We start from the raw sequence: 6,230 nt of genomic DNA, 5'->3' as shown, positions 1-6,230 counted from the left end.
GTAGTAGTGACTTTCAGCGAAAACTAGAGCATATACTTTGTAGACATCATCTCAAGTTCATGCTCTTGGATTAACATTTAATGAAGATCAGCATAGTACTTTGGTAGTAAGCGATGTCCAATCCTGTAACTAAAAAGGTGTTATATTGATTAGACATTTTTGGCGTCGTTGCCAGGGATGGTGTTAGTCTAGTATTCACTATTGAGCCATTTAGTTTCATTTTTAGCATTTTTGCATGCATAGGAGAAGAGATCACCTTGGAAGATTTCTTCCCAACTTCAATCAGGAAGATCCTTTTTATCTTGACCTTGAAGAAAGAGAAGAGAGAGAAGAAATAGAAGAAGAAGAAGAACCATTTGAGAATGTATTTGCAGAAGTACCAGAACAAGTACAATCACCAACCACATCTGAAGAATCCTTCCATTTGAATAATCTTTTTGCTGAACCAAAATAACAAGATAATCCATTAGCTCTAGTCATTTATCAGCCACCATTAGGACATCCACAAATGGTAGCAGCTTAGCCTACCTTTCCCTTTCCAATTCCTCCTCAGTAGGGTAACCAAAATCTGAAAAATATACCCTCAGTTGTCCTGTCTAAATTCTATGGCTTTATTACTGAAGATCCAAAAACTTTTCTCTTTGAGTTCAACATCCTTTGTCGAAGTTATGACTACACAATTGATGCCCATAAGCTGAAATTGTTTCCATCAACTCTCAAAGAAGCTGCTTTAAGATGGTTTATGAGTCTAGGTGCCAATGCTGTGACAAATTGGCCAACTATGAGCAACATGTTCATTAATAAATATAAGGAATATTGCAGAGGTCATGATTTGAAAGGAGATGACATTTTTAAAATATCACAAAAGGAGGATGAGACTTTGGAGGACTATGTTGCCCGGTTCATGTTTAACTTACATCGTAACACCCAACATCAGCTAAACGAGGAGTCCCAAAAGCATCTCTTTCTGAAATGAGTGCATGACAAGAGTATGGAAGCTTTAGACTTAATGGCTAGAGGTGACATTACATAGAAGATGTGGGCTGAAATCTGGAATATTTGTTTGAACTATTCCAGAGCAACAATAAAAAAAGGACGAGGTTTGAGGGGCTTACTCCAAAAAACTCCTGGGGCAAGAGTATCTAAGACAGAACTGTCAAACCTCTTATCGAATTTCAAGCACAAAGGAAGAAGGAGGATGTTGATATTATGTTGACAAAATATTGTACCCATTGTAGAGAAAAGAAACACAACTGCCGATGCAAGCCTATCACTAGCTTGGAATCACAACATGTGCCTACTCAGTTCAAGGCAATTGATGAAGACAGGGAAGTCCTCTATGTTGCTCAACGAAGGCCATGGGCTCCAAGATCAGGTATTCCTCAAGATCCAATCCATAATTAGGGTGGTAATAGCTAATGGCAACAATAGCATGGTAATTATAATAATTGGTAGCAGCCCAACCAAGGTTGGCAGCAGCCTAACCAAGGGTGGCACCAACCTCAGCAGGGTTGGCAACAAACCCAAAACTGGCAACATCACCAGCATCAACCAACCTTGACTCAACCTCCTCAAAAACAAGCCTTAATGCCTCCTACAACCAATACAATCCCTCCAAAATAGCCACAATTACCTGCACAACCTACACCTAATCCTAAGAGTGCAAAACCTTCAGCCCAGCAACAAAGTTATTCCATCACCCTGAATGATATCCATCTACGATCTGGAACAACGCTTGCCTCACCTTAGCAACCCATTATAACAAAAATAGACGATACAAATGCTTAGCCAGTTCAAGAACCTACCACCATTGTCTCTCCTACAGCCAAGAAACCACCATTTCCTAGTAGGTTAAAAGAGCAAGTTTTGCCAAATGAAAATCAAGTTGCAATAGACTTGCTTGAGCAACTCAAGCAAATGACGGTAAAAATTCCCTTGCTTGATGCAATAAAGGAAGTACCTATATATTCAAAAGCCATCAAAGAAGCATGTGTTAAAAATCTAGGAAGGAAAAATAAAGACCCAAAGACTATCCATGTCCTTGGGAAGCTTTCTAATCTTATGCTTGATAACTACAAAATGCCTAAGTATGCAAACCTTGGAAGCCCAATAGTGACCCCCACCATTCAAGGAGTGCAAGTGCAGAATGTCTTAATAGACCTAGGAGCATCCATTAATGTAATGACCAAGGAAGTAGTGTCCAAATTAAGCATCATTGGTCTCAGGAAAACACCAACAATCTTGCAGCTAGTAGATAGTTCTATCATCATTCCTGATGGTATGCTAGAAGATGTCACTATCACATTACATTCATGGGATTATCCAGTTGATTTTGTAGTACTCTCTTCAAAAATAAGTACTGGGGGATATCCTATCATTCTAGGACAACCATGGTTAGCAATAGCAGATGATTATATTGCATGTCGATTAGGGAAAATGACTATTTCAGATGGAATGAACACTAAAAATTTAACCTTGTATTCTCGTGCTCGGCCTTTGCTGCAGGATGATCAAGTTGTTTGGCCAAATATGGGTGACTCTGATATGGACATAGATTATATTCAACAATTGATGATGATCTCATGGGACTCATTTGTAAACATTAAAGAAGAAGATGATGTCATTTCTTCTATCATACTGAATGAGTATGGAACACAACCTGAGACATCTTCTAAACAAGAGTGTGTCTTAGAAAGGATTTTGCCTTTACCCACTGAACTTCATCATTCTGAGTCTGCAAAACTCATGCATTCACTCCTGCCACATGAGATAGATTCACAACCAATTGTGCAAATTTCAATGGCTGAAAAAGTAGTCAAAACAACAATCGTTCCAGGGAGAGAATTAAATATAAGCAATTCCTTATCTCAGGCACAACATCATAATACCCTATAGCTATTACAAAAGCATCAGGATGCTTTCGCTTGGGAATATACAGATATGAAAGGTTTGGATCCTGCACTCTGTACCCGTAGGATTTACATCAGTCCGGATTGCAAACCTGTGAGACAACCTCAGCGTAGGATAAACCCAACATTAAGGGATATTGTCAAAAATGGATTGCAAAAGTTACTCAATGCTGGCTTCATATATCCTATTTCAGATAGCCAATGGGTGTTGCCATTGGTTATTGTTTCCAAAAAAGAGGGAAAATGGCGAGTCTGCATAGATTATAGAGAACTTAACTCGGCTACCAAGAAGGATCATTTTCCATTGCCTTTTGTTGATCAAGTTCTTGACAATCTTGTAGGAAAAAAATACTTTTCATTCTTGGATGGGTTCAATGGCTACAATCAAATCCAAATAGCACTAGAGGATTAGGAAAAGACCACATTCACGTGTCTATGGGGAACATTTGCTTATGTTGTCCTACCATTTGGTTTGTGCAATACACCTGCAACTTTCCAAAGAGCTGTTATTAGCATTTTTTCTGACATATCTACAGATTGTTTGGAAGTGTATATGGATGACTTCACCACATATGGACAAACATTTCAAGAAGCTAAGGAGAACTTGGACAAGGTTTTACAAAGATGTAAAGGCTATAATTTGTCTTTAAACAATGAAAAGTATTTTATGATGATGGAAGAAGGAGTGGTGTTGGGACACTTTATTTTTCCTAAAGGAATTGAAGTAGATCCAACAAAAATAGAAGTCATATACACATTGGCTGTACCAGCTAAATTGAAAGAAGTCAAGAGTTTTCTAGGACATGTGGGGTATTATCGACATTTTATCAAAGATTTCAGTCAAATTGCAACACCTTTATATAAATTGCTTCGAAAAGATGCAAAGTTTGTATGGGATTCAGATTGTATGAAAGCTTTCCTACAACTTAAGGAAGTCCTCTCAACAACACTAGTGCTCCAAGGACCAAATTGGGAGTTACTTTTTCACATACACATAGATGCTTTAGATCATGCCATTGGAGTGGTACTTGGCCAAAAGATAGATTCAGTAGAACATGCAATTTACTATATTAGCAAAAATCTTCAAGGAGCCAAGTATAACTACACTGTGATAGAGAAAGAACTGCTTGCTGTAATTTATGCTCTGAATAAATTCAAACATTACATTACAGGATACCAAATATTTGTACATACAGATCACTCTGCTATCAAATATCTGATGAACAAACTAGCAATCTTTGGACGATTGGCTCGATGGTTGTTACTAATGCAAGAATTTGATATCACCATTATTGACAAGCCAGGTAAAGCAAATGTTGTAGCTGATTTCTTGTCTCATTTTCAAACACTTGATGATCCTGTAGCCATAGAAGATAGCTTTCCCGATGAACATCTCTTTCTTTTGTTAGCACAAAACCCTTGGTATGCTAACATCGCCAACTACCTAACTACTGGCAAAACTCCCCCATATTTCTCTACAAAAGAAAAATGATTGCTGGCAGAAAAGAGTTTTAATTTTTCATGGATCTTTGGGTTCATGTTTTATACTAGACCAGATCAAGTAACACGAAGATGTCTTAGAGAGGATGAAACTTATGACGTCCTTCGCACTTGTTATAATGAACCCTGTGGTGGCCACTTTGCTAAGAAAAGGACTGCATTAAAAATTTTAAATACAGGTTATTATTGGCCCACACTTCACAAGGATGCAGCCCAATATACAAAAAAATGTGATAAATGTCAAAGAATGGGTCAACTGATAAAAATAGATGAAATGCCCCTACAGTCATAAATAGTAGTAGAACCATTTGATAAATGGGGAATTGATTTTTTTGGCCCTATTGAACCACTATCAGAAGGTAAAAGTTACATATTGGTTTGCACTGATTATGTTTCTAAGTGGGCAGAACCAAAACCCATGAAGCATCCTCGTGACAATAATGTTGCAAAGTTTCTATATGAATGTATCTTTACCAGATTTGGTGTTCCAAGAGAATTACAATCATATCAAGGGCCTTAGTTTACATCTAGTCTTATAGTTGCACTCATGGAGGAGTATAAAATTTTGCATGGCAAATCTTCTTCGTATCATCCATAGGCCAATGGACAGGTAGAAGTGACAAATAGAGAGCTAGAACATATACTCACTAAAATAGTGTCTTTGCATCGGAAAGATTGGGTAGCTAGACTTCCTGAAGCCTTATGGGTGTATATAACAACATGGAAATCCACTACTGGGTTTACACCTTTTCAGCTCCTATATGGGAAGACAGCTGTTATGCCCATTGAATTTGAACATAAAACTCTGCGAACAACTTTGGAACTTGATATTACCCTTCCTGCAGCACAACAGGATAGCATTTTGCATCTCAATGAGTTGGATGAATAGCGAAAGTCAGCTCTTCATAACACAAAATTAATTTAGAGTCAAAGAAAGCAATGGCATGGCAAATTCATTAAAGACAGAATTCTTTGTTGGTGATTGGGCACTCCTGAATGATTCATGATATCAGCATCACCAAGGAAAATTTCAGACTCGATGGCTTGGTCCCTATGAAATCATTGCACTTTTTAACAATGGAGTAGTTCAACTATCAACAATTGATCCGGTCAAATTCGAACTCTTGGTTAATGGGCATCGCCTGAAGTTATATCATAAACCAACAACCCGAGAAGAATTTCTTTAACAGTTCAATACAACAGAAACATCTCTTCCTACAGCCACTCCATTTGAGTCTCCCACTCAGACGCCTAAAACCTCTTGAATTTATTTTCAAGGCCTTCATAATAAATTTTTTACATTCATGCGAAAGTTATTTCTTTTCCATCTCATTCCATCCCACCTTCTTGTCTTTCCATCATCATGCCATCTCACTTTATTTCTCTTGTATGGTACTACTTAGACCATCCTTCCTATCGAACCTCAGATCAGTCACACTTGACCCCTTTGCATTTATTTAATTTATTATTTATTTAGAAAAGCATGTTATTTCGATTTTCAGAATTTGCAATCTTTATGGTCTGGTGGGACCCAATCTCTATTAGGTTAGGGGGAAGGAAAATCAAAATCATGAATGCAAATCAAGGAAAATCTTAAGTTGGCATGTAAGGGGAAGGGTCATTTTAGTAATGAGCTGGCACTCCTTTGTACTTCCAAAATGTGTGAAATAATATAAAGAAGGCTAACCATTAAATCATGATTTCACATAACCCCTCATTAACATGGCATATGTTTTGAGCACGATCTTTATCCTCATTATGGTTTGGTGATTAAAATGTTGTCATGAAGTACTGAAGGCTGTGATGTTTGGAAAGTATTCA

This window comes from Cupressus sempervirens, chromosome 1 (genome assembly GCF_028749045.1).
Source record: "Cupressus sempervirens isolate cs-2001-9-10 chromosome 1, ASM2874904v1, whole genome shotgun sequence".
Taxonomy (NCBI): Eukaryota; Viridiplantae; Streptophyta; class Pinopsida; order Cupressales; family Cupressaceae; genus Cupressus; species Cupressus sempervirens.
This window is presented reverse-complemented; position numbering follows the sequence as displayed.